The sequence below is a fragment of the Theropithecus gelada genome, chromosome 5 (genome assembly GCF_003255815.1).
Source record: "Theropithecus gelada isolate Dixy chromosome 5, Tgel_1.0, whole genome shotgun sequence".
In the NCBI taxonomy this organism is placed as follows: Eukaryota; Metazoa; Chordata; class Mammalia; order Primates; family Cercopithecidae; genus Theropithecus; species Theropithecus gelada.
The window spans coordinates 100,009,373-100,025,679 of record NC_037672.1 but is presented as its reverse complement, the minus strand read 5'-3'; the positions used below and the strand labels follow the sequence as shown (position 1 = coordinate 100,025,679).

At 39.7% G+C, this 16,307-nt stretch overlaps 1 protein-coding gene across 3 annotated transcripts in view; it reads right to left on the bottom strand.

Annotated features, from left to right (window-relative positions):
• Positions 1-16,307, bottom strand: part of NFKB1 (nuclear factor kappa B subunit 1) — a 123,702-nt gene that overhangs the window by 54,556 nt on the left and 52,839 nt on the right. The window lies entirely within an intron of this gene.

The following is a 16,307-nucleotide window of genomic DNA, read 5'->3' as shown; positions in this document are numbered from 1 at the left end:
AGTAGCCCTCTCTGACTTCTGATAATTGAGTTACATATGCTCAGGTTATAGTAAGTGTTTTCAGTTCAAAAAAGTGCACTTCTTAAGTACAAATCCTTAGATTTCACCCCTGTTTTGCTGTTGTTTGATAAAATTAGAGTTTTATGTTTAGAGTAACTTATTTTTTATTGGTATGTCTTTAAAATGACAATAGCAATAAAAAGGAAATAGCATGGAGATAACGACATTTGTAGCAACAAACACTTTGATACCCTTTCTTATTAGTCACCTAGCCCCCTATAATAGACCAGATTCCTTCCTTGAGAAAGTGCCAAGACTAAAGTCATACTAACGTTAACAGAAAAGACCTTATTTTAACCTTCTTAAATCCTATTAAGTCAGAACCCTGTGATAAATTCAGCTAAATACTTGGAAATGCATTATAATCTCCTCAAAAGATGAACTAACATCCTGGTTTGCCTGGGACTGAGGGGTTTTCTGGGACACAGGGCTTTTGGAGCCAAAACCTAGATTAGTTGGTCACCCTATCTCCTTAGCTCATACTGTACATTTTTTTTTTTTTTTTTTTTTGAGATGGAGTCTCGCTCAGTCGCCCAGGCTGGAGTGCAGTGGCACAATCTCCGCTCACTGCAAGCTCTGCCTCCCGGGTTCACGCCATTCTCCTGCCTCAGCCTCCCGAGTAGCTGGGACTACAGGCGCCCACCACCACACCTAGCTAATTTTTTGCATTTTTAGTAGAGACAGGGTTTCACCATGTTAGCCAGGATGGTCTTGATCTCCTGACCTCGTGATCCACCCACCTTGGCCTCCCAAAGTGCTGGGATTACAGGCGTAAGCCACCGCGCCCGGCCCATACTGTACTTTTTAAAGGACTGCATAACCTAAACCCCAAATCTCTCAACTACACAGTAATTTGAAATGCATAAACCTATACAAGCAGCCCACAGTTTGAAAGAAAGAGAGAAGAAAAAGAAAGGAAGGAAGGAGGAAAGGGAAGAAGGAAGGATGGGAGGGAGGGAGGGTGGGAATCACACCTAAAGATAACTCTTTGATGGAAGTCCTAATGATGTAAACTTGAGGAAGACCCTAAACCTGACAATAATACTTCTTGGAAAGAGACAGAATCCTTTCAACTAGCCTACTTCTACTATAAACTTCATTAAATGGATTCATATTTTATTGAAGCAGGGATTTGGTAGGATTTTCTTAGTAGGGACTTTTCCCCAACCCAATATTTCATCCAAGAGTCGAAAAGCTGATCAGAGTTGGCATTACTCCCCAGAGAGTTTGCAGGGAGAGAAGCTTCACTCGTCAACAAAGGATAGATTCCCCTACAATCAACTGTGCAGCTCCACTTCAAGGCCTCTATGCATGCACTTGGCTAAAACTGCTGCAAAGGTCTACTTCTAAACCTTCTAAACTCCTTCTCAAAGAGCCGGGCCCCCAGAGCAAGCCAACCACAAAGAGGGTTTCTAATTAAATTTGGTCTTGACCACCTCAAAGCACAAAAAATTTCTTAAACAGGTATAACATTTAAAAAAAACCCTGGGTATAAAGCTAATTATGAATTCAGTGCTTTCCCTTTAACAAGGAGAAAGTCTCTGCCCTTAAATGTGGGACAGGGAATGAGAAGTTCTGGGTTTGCTCCAAAGCTGACTGCTGTCCCTAGATACTCCCTACGGATTGCTGATACCAATTGTGTTTCCTGGTGTTGACATCTGAAATCAGTCTTTGTTATGATGATATATCCCACAGGGGCTTCTTCAGCAATAAATCAAGAGTGAAATAACATGAAATAAACCATGTAATTACACTTTTAAGTGACACCAGCACAGGACTGCAAGAGAGCAAGGCATGAGGTAATGCTTCACTTGGGTGAAATCAGGTAGGCTTTCCACTTAAAAAGGACACCAGAAGGAATGCATAATTAAAGCCCAATCGCGTCAGATAACTGGGCCCTTCGATGTTACCATTATGAGGGAATTAGTCTCTGGTACTGAAGGAAAGAGGTCTGAGGTATCCTCAAAAAGTACTCATGTATTTTTCATACTACTACTTCATGACTGAAGGGTGGCAAGAATGAGGAACTGGGTAGTCCCTGAGGTAAAGGAACTGAACATGCTGCCAGTGACTCATGTGCTGCTAGATCCATTTGAAAGAGTCCAAGTCAGCATCGCATCATCTGGTTTTCACAGAGACCACAGGGCAACGGACAGGGAGCCCCTTGGGTTTTGTGGACTTTCCAAAATACTGACTACGGACTGAAAGAAGAAAGCTGAAGTATGACAAGAGAAAATAGTGATACTATTTGCAAGTTATATGGCACATGAAGACACTGGCACTCTAACATGGGGGAGACCATACTTCATAGGATGCCATGATGACAGACCACTGTTTGCAATCGATTCAGAAATTCATTTGCTCTACGGAGATCTTAGTTCTTTTTATTCAGTCTTCCTTTTACTTCTTTTACTCCTTTGAAAGTTAAGTTTAAAGAGAGCAACTGTGTCTGTTAGGTTTTTTTCAAAGAGTCTGAACATTGCAGGCTCTTATTAAGAGTTAAGCTTTCCAGCTGGGCGTGGTGGCTCATGCGTGTAATCCCAGCACTTTGGGAGGCCGAGATGGGTGGATCACCTGAGGTCGGGAGTTTGAAACCAGCCTGGCCCACATGATGAAACCCTGTTTCTACTAAAAACACAAAATGTTAGCCAGGTGTGGTGGTGTGCACCTGTAATCCCAGCTACTCGGGAGGCTGAGGTAGGAGAATCACTTGAACCCAGGATGTGGAGGTTGCAGTGGGCCAAGATCGAGACACTGCCCCTCCAGCCTGGGTGACAGAGCAAGACTCTGCCTCAAAAAAAAAAAAAAAAAAAAAAAAAAAAGAGTTAAGCTTTCAATTAAAGCCAAGGAGACCAAGGTGATAAAACTGAGTAATCAGCTACCCAGGGACACTATAAGAGCATGGACTTTAGGGACATACTAGCTGGGCTTGAAGATAGTTCCCCATTTAATGGTTGTGTGACTTTGGGCACTGCTCAGTTTCCCCATCTGTAAAAGGGAGATAATAATAGTATCTCAAAGGGTTGCTGGGAGGAGTAAATACATTAATGCATGTAAAGCCTTTACAACAATACCTAGCAAATAACAGTAGTTTAAAAGCATTAACTTGTCTTATTTATTAATTTATTACTGTAAGGTACTCTTCCACCTAGAGATTTTTAAACAATATGACTGTCCTGAGATTATTATTATCTTATCTAAAAGCAGGTGGCTGGAATAAATGACTGATTTAGGTCACTTCTATTTCTAGGGTAAATCTTTTTTTGCATGCCATATTTTATTGGGCTTTGTTAATTTTCCAGTATTATGTTATTATAGTAACAGCTATCATTCTTGGAGATACCCAGGACTTCTTGGCATTCTTGATGAAATTTAAGACTTTCTTCCAGGAGCTTTATGACTCAATACCTACTGATGACCACACACTGGATCTGCTTTTTGAATAAGCCGTAGAAACCATGGGTCTCAGATAATACCAATCTCAGTCAAATTACCTCTTTTTATTTAAAACAATTTTGTCACATTGGGGTAAGGTACGTGCTGGTTCTTCAAAGGTGGTTACAGGACACAGTCTAGAATTTTCTAGGAATCAGGATTTGAAATGTCCACTTCGCTCTTTGGGTAAATTTGGCCAAATCACTTTGGCAGAATGCAGAGTTAACATGAATTTAAGAGGTGACACATGAAGCAGTTCTTTTCTGCTTAGCTTTTCTTGTGAAGTGATTGATGATGATGATGACGATGATGATGGTAATGAAGAAGAGGAGGGGAAAAATATAAAATTTTCAAATGGAAATCTATCCTGACTTCACGTGTGAACCTCACTTTGTCCTCTACTGCACTAAGCAGCAGAACAATGTGGTAGTCTAGGAAGTCTGAAGCTAGGCTGCTGGGCTCAAGACCGACTGTTACCACTTAGCTGTGTCAACGGGGAAAGATGGTTAACATCTCTGGATTTCAGTTTCTCTGTCTTTAAAGTTAAAAGGAATACTTGATTTCATAGGTTTTTTTTTTAGGATTAAATGAGTTAATGCAGTGCTTGGCACTTAATGGGATTAGCAATCCCAAATACAAATCCTCTCTCCCACCTAGGTAATACCTCACTAATAACCAAAATCTGTCTATTTATTCAGTGAGTATTTAAAGCCCCTCCTATGTTCCACACACTGCAGTAAATTAGGGGATGAAGTGATGCATGGTGAATGCAGAACAGACACAATCCTTGTTCTTGTGGAGAATTAAAGAGTGGTACTGACACTAATCGAATAATCTCACAAATAAATGTAAAAGTGTAGCTGAGAAGAGCTTACACAGGAGATACATAAAAAGCACTTGACCGGGTCAGGCGGTCAGGGAAAGCTTCCTGAGGGAGTAGTGAGGGTGGAGACTGAAAGAAGGCTAGGAGTATAACCAGGCAAGGGGATGGGTGAGGCCAAGGGGTTTAGAGAGTCCTCCTGGCAGGGAAAACAGCACATGCAAAGGCTCTGTGCTACAGTCCTACTCAGGACCTCCTTGGACCTACCCATTACCACGTCTCAGGATTTTCTTCAAGCGGACAACTCCCACGTGGTCCCTCTGCTTCCCTATCGAGGAGCACCCATTTTTCAAGAGGAAGACCTAAACCTGAATCTTCCATGACACCCTCCTCCCTACTTTAGCCCACAAGGTTCCACTACTGCCTCCTTTTTTTGAAATTTGATTGGAAGGAACAAGGCAGGAAAACCATATGCAACCCAGTGCAATATGAAGACAGGGTTCAGTAGTTAAATGATTACTGTCATACTTCTCTTGCTTGTTAAATTCCCAGAGCCGATACAGCTATACTTCCTAACTTACTGTGTTTTATGGAACATGCTAACTCAGATAATCCCCACAACAGCCCTGTGGGGTGAGAGGTAATACCCCATTCCACAGCTAGAGGAACCGGGGCTCAGAAGATAAGGCAGGTTGCCATGGTTCCTATAAATGGAGCAATCAGGCAATCCTTGAGCTTGGGTCTGTCCTCCTCCAAACTATTCACATTTCCCATTGCTCTGTGCTACCATGTGACGTGATCATTTGTTCTTCTGTGTGTGTGCAGTCTCCTCAGTGTTTCATAGCTCTACTCTGCCTAGACAGTGTTGGTAGATAACAGTTATTCGTAAACACCTTGTTTGTTTGGCTTTGCTGGTATGTGTTGTGAGAAGAGAGATCTCAGGAATGGTTATAAGAAGTGGTAGAGGTGTACTTGTCCCTTTGTAAGGCTCCTTTATAAAATCATGTCACGGACATGAAACCATGCATTCATTCTTTTCTGTGAGGTTGCAAGTCAGATTATTAGGCACAAAAAAAAAAAAAAAGGAAAGAAAGAAAAAGAAGAACACTATTTTAATAATATTTCTTCTCTCAGGGATGAAAAACAGTCAGGCTTTATTGTTTACTACTTGTTGAGCAACCAGGGCAACCAGGAAGGACAGAATGACCTTTACCAAATAAGACAGTACAGAATTATGTCCAACACAGTTTCTGGCATAAAAAGATGCTTAGTAAAGTTCATCTGTTTCTCTGTTATGCAGGAGATTTCAAGTTGATCCAGTCTGTGATCCAATCCCAGCTTTTCCCCCTCCTAGCTCTGTGGCCTTACACAAATTAGATAACCTCTCTGAGTCTTAAGCTCCACATCTACACAAAGGGCCAATCACATGACTTCAGAGGGCTGTCGTGAGGACTACGCAGTGCCTGGCACATGGTAGGTACTATTAAAGTGCCAGTTTGTTTCCTTCTCTATTATTTGTAAAGACCCCTGGGCCTCTGAAAGTCCCTGTGAGGGAGGCAGAGTTGACTCTATTACCCCTATTTTGCAGATAAGAAAACAGAAGTTCAAACAGATTGAGTAACAAAGTGACATAACCCAAAGTCATACAGCCAAGACACAGAGGACCCTGGAATTCATTATGAGTCTTCTGAATATAAATGTGGTATTCTCAGTAAGGTAGGGGATGGCATGAAAAAAATCCTCTTTGACCCACTGTTGATGGCATGTTTTTTTTTTTTTTTTCCTTTTCCTGGTAGTACTCATGGATGTGCATTGATTCACCGACATTCTTGCACCTGTTTTGTGCCCCTTTGAATGACCAACAGCATATATGGCTCATATCAGGCTGGGATTAGAAGAGCAAACTGCCATTTGACATAATAAATAAGCTAAGAAGTTCTTGTGAATTACACAGAGACGATGAATAAAATCTCTATGTATAACTTTTCTCTGAAAGTTTTATCTTTTCCCTCATACTTTGACTCAGGGTTTCCTTTTTTGTTTTATTTTAATTTTCAGTTTTACCACATCAGATATAGCTGCTTACAAATTATGCTTCTTTTGAGAAAGAAGTAACACACTATTGCTAATTCCAAGAATTGCTGGGAACTTGGACCTCAACAGGTGTCACTACATCATCACGAAATTACCAATAAATCTTTACATTTGCATGGCCTAATCATTCATCACTGCAAAAGAACATGGAAAGAGCAGATAGTTTGTAATTTATTAATGCATTGTCTTATAAATGTTCGCATATAAGCCTTTTTTTTTGCCAGTTGGGTGGATTTTTAAACAGAAAATAATGTATACAATACTGGTATTCTAGTGTCATTTCTTTCCTATATTTCTTTTTCTCTTTCTTTCTTTTTCTTTCTTCCTCTCTCTCTTTTTTTTTTTTTTTTTTTTTTTTGAGGGGGAACAGGGTCTTGCTCTGTCATTCAGGCTGGAGTACAGTGGTATGATCATGGCTCACTGAAGACTCAACCTCCTGGGCTCAAGCAATCTTCCTGCCTCAGCCTCCTAGGTAGCTAGGACTACAGGTGCATGCCACCACACCTGTTTAAATTTTGTTTTTCTTTTTCATAGAGACAGAGTCTCACTATGTTGCCCAGGCTGGCCTTGAACTCCTGGCCTCAAGGGATCTTTCCACCTAAGCCTCCAAAATTGCTAGGATTATGGGCATGAGCCACTGTGTCTAGCCTCTTTTCTATATTTCTTACCCTCTTTACTACACTACATGTGTTCTCAAATTCTTCTTTAAAGTATAATATATATAATATTAATTCAAATCTTCAAAAAATATCCTCTATCTGATCACCTCTCACTACCTTCACTGCTACCCCCTTGGTTTCCAGCCACCATCATCTGTCTCTTAAGCTTTGCTCCTATGTTTCCTCTGCGTGTCCTGTCTCCTCATGGCTTATTTTCCTGAGTGATCCTCTCTGTTCAAGTCATGTCATGCCATGTCTTATCACTCCTTCACTCAAAACCCTCCCAAAGTGAAAGCTGTTAAAGCTGAGCGATTAGTGCAAGGGGGTTCATTACACTATTCTGTGTTTGTATATGATTAAATTTTTCTATGTTAAGAAGTTAAAACAAAATCCTTTAATATTTCTCCATATTAAAAGACAAAATCATTATAATGGCTTACAAGGCCCTAGGCGATTTGACCATCTCATGTCCTCTCTGTCCTTTTTCTTCTTATTTCTATGCAGCCACATCAGTTTCTCACTGTTCTTGAACTTGCCAGGTGAGCAATCTTAGCTTTTGCATTTCCTATGTCTTCTGCCTAGAACACTCGTTCCAGGGACATCTGTATACCTGTATATTTCTTACCGGCTTTCAGGCTTTACGTAATTGCCATCTCTCAAGGTGGCCTTCACTGACCACTCTACCCCTACCAAAACTTTTACCCCCAAATCCCTTGCTGCTTTCTCTGCTTAATTTTTCTCTATATATTAATTACCATCTAATAACTACACATTTCATGTATTTTGATTACTGCCTCTCTTCTCCATTAGGACGGAGGCTCAGAGTGGGGAAGCTGGGTGTGGTAGTGTACACCTGCAGTTCCAGCTACTTGGGAGACTGAGGTAGGAGTGTCCTTTGAGTCCAGAAGTTCAAGGCTGCATTGGGCTATGATCACACCACTGCACTACAGCATGGGCAACAGGGTGAGAGCCTGTCTCTTAAAAAAATGAAATAAAAACAGTGAGGATATTGATTTATTCTCTGTTGTATCCTCAGTGCTTGAAATAATGCTTGTCATATTGTGGGCATTCAATAATTAATACATTAATGAATGCATAATTAAGACATGATAAAATGTTATTTATGAAGGCAATTACTAAAATATAAAGAGTTGGGTTGGGTGACGGGTGGTGGGTGAGGAGTGGAGATAACTGTATTTTTTGTTGTTGTTATTTTGTCTTTTAAAAAATGGCTAATGGAATACTATGCAGAAATAAAAAAGAACAAGATCATGTCCTTTGCAGGGACATGGATGGAGCTGGAGGTCATTATCCTTAGCAAACTAACATGAGAGCAGAAAACCCATTATTACAGATACTGCATATTCTCACTTATAAGTGGGAGGTAAATGATGAGAATACATTGCTACATAGAGGGAAACAACACACTCTGGGGCCTATCAAAGGGTGGAGGGTGGGAGGACGGAGAGGATCAGGAAAAAGAACTAACAGATACTAAGCTTAATACCTGAGTGATGAAATAATCAGTACAACAACCCCCCATGACACATGTCTACCTACGTAACAAACCTGCACATCCTGCACATAAAATTAAAACTTAAAAGTAAAAAAAAAGGCTAGATACCAATGTAGCATCTCAATAGTCTATTTAAATTAGAATATGATTATTACACACCAGAGCAGAACACTGGTCTAAGTTGGAGGCAGGGTTTCTGGCTGGGGGATCTGGTTGCTGCACTGGCCCTACGGTATCTGGTAAAAGGGATCTAACCACTAAGAGGTATGAATTCTGCCAGCTGTGAGAAAGTGAAGGGAGGGCAACTCTTCAATAATCATCCTTGGAAAATTAGGGCAGCAGTTCTTCCCTCAAATTCCAAAACACCCCCTTGTACTTCTCTCTTCCCACCCTAACTGCTGTTGCCCATTAGGCATTCTCTCTTGTACTGATGAGTCTTGGCACCAGATTCAAATATTTCCTCTATGCCTCATTTTGTTATTTCCCTCAGAGATCCAGGATTTGCATTTCTGGTCCATTTCAATTTCACTGTCTGTTATTCCTCAAATGAGAGGGCCCTTCTTTGATATTCACTGTGGTGATGGATAGGAACAACCACCCCACAGGACTTTATCAGGGGTAGTCCTGATAGTAGTGCAGGGGTACACCTCCAAGATCTCAAACTAGTGGAGTATCTTTCAATAAAGAGCAACAGGCTTTGGAGTAAGACACAGCTGGCTCTGAATCTGGGCTCCCATGACCATCTGGCGGACTCTGGGAGGGTTACTTAACTTTTTTACTTGTTTTCTCATTTGTAAAATGTGAATACAAATACATAATCTCTAAATTTTCATGAGGATTAAAGGAGGTAAAGTGTCTAGCACAGTTTTTACTATATCAAAAGCTCAAAATAAATGACAGCAATTTTTATTTCTCTCTTCCTACCTTAAGCAGATATCTGCAGCTGAGATTCTCTCTGACTGTAATGAGAAGGTAGAAGTCATCGCGTGCATGTTCCTTCACTCTCTCTCCTCCTTACTGTTACTGAGTCTCAAAACATCCCTGCTACTTCACATATCCTCTCCTAATTCAGAGAAACATGTTTGTTCCCTTTTCCAGGGCTAACCATTCTGTTTTTACCCTTAATGTTTATTCCTAATCTTCCTGAATTACCCTTCTCTTTCTCTCTCCAAAGGATTCTTTGCTTGTCTATAGATGTGCACTGCTTTTCTTCCTTATTCTAAAAAAAAGCCCCTTCTGGATAATGATGACAACCATAAAGGTTAACATTTATTGAAACCTATGGGCCGGGCATGACACCAAGAAATATTGGGCCGGGCGCGGTGGCTCAAGCCTGTAATCCCAGCACTTTGGGAGGCCGAGACGGGCGGATCACGAGGTCAGGAGATCAAGACCATCCTGGCTAACATGGTGAAACCCCGTCTCTACTAAAAAATACAAAAAACTAGCCGGGCGAGGTGGCGGGCGCCTGTAGTCCCAGCTACTCCGGAGGCTGAGGCAGGAGAATGGCGTGAACCCGGAAGGCGGAGCTTGCAGTGAGCTGAGATCCGGCCACTGCACTCCAGCCTGGGTGACAGAGCGAGACTCCGTCTCAAAAAAAAAAAAAAAAAAAAAAAAAAAAGAAATATTGAACGATTCTTTCATGTGATCTTCTCTACAATCCAATGAGAAAGGTTCTTAAGCGGAACTTATACCTGTTTGAATGTCATTCTATTTCTCCCTACCAAGTACATAAGAAAATCTCTAATTACTAATGCTGAACACCACCACTTAATCTGAGGCCCTTTGCAAATGTAAGTAATCCCCTGATCTGTCAAATGAAAAAGTGCGTAAAGGTCATGACAGATTCCATGTTTCCAAACCCACTAGCCATTTCTTATTCCTCACCCCTGCTTGACCTCTTTGAGAATGGGATATGTTACCATTCCCTCCTTGAAAGTCTCCCCCAACTCCCCATTTCACTGGCTGCTTTGGTTAAGGCACTCTTTCTCCTCCTCAAAGAGATGTTTCAGAAGAGATTGATGCTCGGTCCATTTCTCACCTTTATTGTGATCACTCCCTTGACATTCTTATCAAGTCTCCTGGATTGAACTGTCTACTCCAAGCAGATGACGGCTGAATTGAAATCTCATGTTCTCATCTTCTTTTTAAGCATGTGCAACCTTTCCAGCTGTTTGTAGGGTATCTTCCTGTCCATAATACCTTTACAGCTCAATGTGCGCAAGACTTAACTAATCACCTTTCTTCTCAAAGCTACTCCACCTCCTGCAAATGGAAATACAAATGCCGCCTTCTAAAAAATTGCAGCAAAAGCCTCTTTTCATCTTGGATTCCTCTCTGTCTCTTGTCTTTTATGTTTAACCAGTTGCCAAATTTCAGCTGAGTACCACCCCAAAATCTCAGTTTATCCCTTTCTTCCATTCTCATTCCTTAGTTTATCTATCTTAGCTTGAACTCTTAGTTTAGCTCATGAAGAATCCCTGCAATTCTTCCAACTAGTGTCTCTGGGCCTTTCCCCTCCAATATGTGTTAGCAGACTGCTACCTGATTTGTAATCCTAAAGCACAATGCTGCTGATAATTTCTCATTCCTATATAAAATTTCTATTGCTTACCCATTTTCTAAAAACATACAGTTTAAATTCTTGCATGATTTGGCCTTATCTAATATCTCCAGCCTTATTACCACCCTTGCCTTCCATATGCTCTTCATTCCAGCAAATTATTTACTATTCTCCATTCGATCTCAGAGATTTCTACTTTTGAACCTTTGCTGCTGATTTTTCTGCTGTGCTGTTTTCTCTAGTTAGATCTATGCTTTCATACATCTCTCCCTTGAATCCTTCTATAATCATCCCAACTAGCTGACTCTTAGAAATTTATCTTTACATTAGAGCAATTAGGTCATTTATTCTTTCATTCAAAAATTATCTTGTTCAACAAGTCCTACATGACAGCCACAGGTGCTGGTTATGCAGTGGTGATTATTTAAGGGCATATCTTAGTCTCTCTATTTAATGGATGGTTTCCTGAGGACAAAGGCACTATTTAATTTTCTGTTTTTCCAACCCCTAGAACAGAACCAGTGCCTACTTAATCAATATTTGTTAAAAGAGCTAGTGAATAAATAAATCATTGTCTCCAGGCTACACTGAAAAAGGAGGGAGCAGAAAAGTGGTGTTCCCAGGCAACTTTAGGAAAGGCTGAGGACAGTGGGGCCCAACCATCCAACTGTTGAATGGTTACTGTCCTAGGACAGGGTTCATCTCCCTAATCTAACTCTGAGGGATCCCTGAGGAGTTTCCGCAAAGTCCTAGCAAAAGTTGAGTATATGAAGCCGATTAACTTTTGGAATTTTACTAACTCCTCTGCTTGAAACCATAGTCAGGAACACCTAACCCTGACAATATTCTTACCTCTAAAGAGGATTATTTTTTGAAGCCCTTGTACTACCTTACGCTTTTCCACTTCGAAAAACAATTTTCATTTACAGAGACACTGGCTGCAGAGATGCTAAAACATCTTAAATGTTTATAAATTCACCTCTCAGGTATTAATAGAATTCGACCTTGAGACGCAGTTTTCCTATTGTGCGGGGGCTTGGCCAAGGAGGCAGACAATCGCCAAGGGTTGGTTCTAGGTAAAACTAGAAGTGAGACTGAGAGGAGATGCACTGCCCTGGCTGCAGGCCCTGTGTGATCTCACATTCACCACCAGCAGTGAGACTCCACAAGGCAGCTGCATAAGGAGGGCTTTCCCCACCAGTGTCCTAGAGACATGCTGTCACTCCCACTGGAACACAGCCTTAACGTGGCAGCGTCAGTTTATGCTTCTGAGTCACTGAAAAATATCCCAGGAGTGCAAAAATAGGAAACATTAAACTCCCCAAAGTTGTAATTCAAGTATGATTCCGTTTGGAGAAAACAACAGGGATGACAGCACAGTTTACAGAGAGTCTGAATAAACTGTGCTTAATATAAATGTCTCAAAATTTGAGAATTTTGAGAATGTTCAAAATTTTCATTTTGGTATAATGGAAGAATGTTCTCTATTATACCAAATACATTTGTGTAAGGCACATCTTTTCCCAAATGTGGCATATTAAGCTTACCTTTCTCAAATATTTTTTAACTTCTTATTTATTTATTTACAGGCCTAGCCTGAAGTCTGCAAATTTTCAGATAAAAACATTTGGGTTAATTTTTAGTGCTGCAGTAGGTGGCCAGAGTTCTAGTCACCAGGTACTGCTACGATACAGCCTGAGTCACCTAACCTCTTTGGCCCTCTTAATTCTTCATTTGCAGAATCACTAGATAATGTCTCACTCATTTTCCAGCTCTAAAATTCTATGATTCCTAGTCATATGCATAGGACACAAAAGACAACATCCAAAGATCACATTTTCAAACTACAAAAAAAAGTTTACCATCACAGAATTTCTGAGTTGGAAAGAACCTTATAGGTAAACTTAATTTTAAAACTGTCAACATTTTAAATACATTTCACCACAATTACAAACTGAGAAAACATACAATCAACACTCAAATTACCTGTTGCAATGGGACCTCTGATAGCATGGAAAATCAAAATTTAGAGACAAAGAAAAAACCTTCATGTTAGGCAAAGATTTCAACTTTTGTCATTAAAACTGAGACTGAATACCCAAAGTGTTTACTTGCAGTAAATTCAAGGAGGGCCCTGCCCTGGGTAGTTAAGTCCTGATAAGAATCTGTCTGTTCTGAGGATATGTCAGAAATGCTTCAATTACATAAGTAGGGAGAGAAAAAAAGACACACAAACAAAGATACACTGAGAAATTTTAATCTAAAAGGTTTTTAAAAAAATCCTTATAAATAACATAAAAATAATTAGAGGAATTAGAACACATTAGATATGATCGAAGTGTGTCCAAAACAAAAATTCTAGGTTTCTCATTTATTCATTGAAAATAGAGATTATTAATGTAAATATTTAACATTCTTTTAAAATAATTTTACAGTCTTTTAACACATTGTTTCTGACTCAGATTTAATTTAAAATAATTAAGAGTATCTCTGACTCTGTGATACCCAAATTTACTTGGGATTGAATATCACTGATTTCTTATTTCTTAAAGGTATACAATCACCCTCATGACTTATTTTTCTTGCTTAGAAAATCTATTTTATCACCTTCACTGAAACCCAGTGGCTAGAGAAGCAATTAGGTTATTAATAATTGAAAATACTTAGAGACATCATTCTGTGTAGAATTTCCTTTGTACTACAGTAAATACAGCTGCCCTGTACAAGAATTTGGACCATGTTGGGAAGAAGCCAATTAACTGTCCCTTTCTTCAAAAGGAAAGTACATAAGATAAAGAGCATTTCAACTATTCTATTGTGATTTCCTGTGGAAAGCCCCTACTAAATTAAGAGAATTACAAGTGAGTAGAACTGGGAAATTTTCTTTGATTTCTTGGTGCTACTTTACTGGTCATTTTACACTCTAGACGCTAATAGGGCAAAAGAGAACACGATCTAAGTGTCAGACTGAGGTTAACCAAAATATTGTACCATCTGTGTACTATGATGTAAACAAAAGTAGGAAGGGGGGAAACACCAAAATTTCTCACAAGTTCTAGGATCAGTCAGTAATTTGGAAAAATGGTAGTACTTTAAACCTGCAAAAAAACCCTTTAATGTCATAGCTTTATATTGTTCAGCCTGTATAAACCAACTAAAACACAAAGTATATAAAATAAGTCATACATTCTACAGCTTGGATAAAGTAGTGTGTAAGCTATTAATTTCTATTATTTTGGGGGATCTGTCAGAAAATTGTAATTGTCCTATAACCAAATCTTGATTATCCTTTGTTACAGATTTATCATTTATTAAGTAAATATCTTTCTAAGGGCATACAAATAAAAAAGAAAAAAAATTACTTATTACAAAGGGTCTTAACAAGTTAGCTTCCCTGCCCTGCAGTCTTCCTGGTCATTTTTGAACCAATTCAGTGACAATGAGCTCACTTTGTCCTGAGGCAATACATTCCACCCTCAGACAGCCCTGATTGTCAGCAGCAACTGAAACCTCTATCTCCTGGGGCTTCCATTCAGTGCTCCTTATTTCATCCTCTTGTGACAACAGGACACATTTAATCCTTTTTTCTCTATCACAACCATTCATATATTTGAAGACAACCAAATCCTCCAGGCTATAAATTTCTCAGGCTCAGTAACGACTCCCCATTTGAGGGAAATTTGAGTTCTGTCACTCTTCTGCTCTGAAGACACTCAAGTTGGTTTCTATTTCTCTACAAATGTGGTGCCCAGCAGTATTTATTACACTGTATTCCTGGTGTGGCCTTTCATCACAGAGTGTAAATGAGACCACCACTTCCTCGGTCTTATATATATCATGTTTCCATCAATGCAGACTAATGAGGAGTTACTTGTTTGGTAGTCACATTGCATTGCTGGTTCATGTTGAGTCTGTTATTAACTAAAACTCCTAGATCTCTTTGCATGCCCTGCTGCTAAATCATCTCTCTTCTACCCTGTACTTGTAATTTGTTTTCTGCACGCATTTATATCTTTTAAGTATAATTGCTGAAGAATTGGGTCCATTGTCCCAGCTTTCAAAATTAATTTGAATTCAAATTGTTTGTTGTCTACCACTTCATGTCACCTGCAAATTTAATAAGAAACTTCTGGGGCTGTATCCAGGACACTGATAAAGTATATTAAAGTGTCTGGGGAAAGATCCCTGGAACCTATCACCAGAAATATCTCTTCAGATTGACATTACCAGCATGGGAGATACTGTGAATCCCTGAACTACCAAAACAGGGATATCCAGCATCTCACTACCTAACCCTTCTAGAAACCCTGTCAAAGAAGACAACGATGTAGGTTTGGTGTGATTTGTTCTTCTTACGGTGCCTGAGATGGCGACCCAGCTCTCTAGTTTCTAGTTTGAGAAGTACACCTGTCAAATTCCACTTGCATTCTATCACAAATAGAGAGGAGAGAGACTATCTAGCCAGGAGGTGATCTCAAGGAGGGTATATTTTCTCCCAGTCCACCTCAACACACACACACACACACACACACACACACACACACCAATTTAGAATATCCTCCCCTCAGCAAATCCTGAGTAACACCCTGATTACTGTCTCACCCATGTCTGTATCTTGGCTGTGGTGCCATGTAACCTGGGGGCTACAGAAAGATGATCACATTCATGTGTGTCAACACAGAGCCCAGCACTGTGCCTGGCAGGTGGTGTGCCTTGGATAAACACAAGCTACATAAATGTAAGGAAGGTAGGCCAAGAAGTCTCTGAAATCTGCAAATGAACTGCTCTGGGTTTAGATGGATTCAGGTTTCTGAAATAATTCAGAATGTACTTTAAATCAAGGCTCTGATTGATCCCTTTGGTTTTTATACACCTATTTTAAAAATTAATAGAACAACCTGACTTTATAATGATTTCTAAAGGGTCTAGTTAATCTCATATAAATGAAAGATGTAAAACTGACAAATGTCAATATTCAAAAAACAAAATTATTAAATCAACAGGATGGGAAAACCCCTAAAACGGAATAGAAACAAACAAAAAATTAGCTTAACTCTATAGCCCAATGGAAACATAAATACATAGAAAGAAAAAATCTAATCCAAGTAACTTTTGAACACGTTACTCTGACTGAATGCCCTCTGTTGAATACATTTGGTC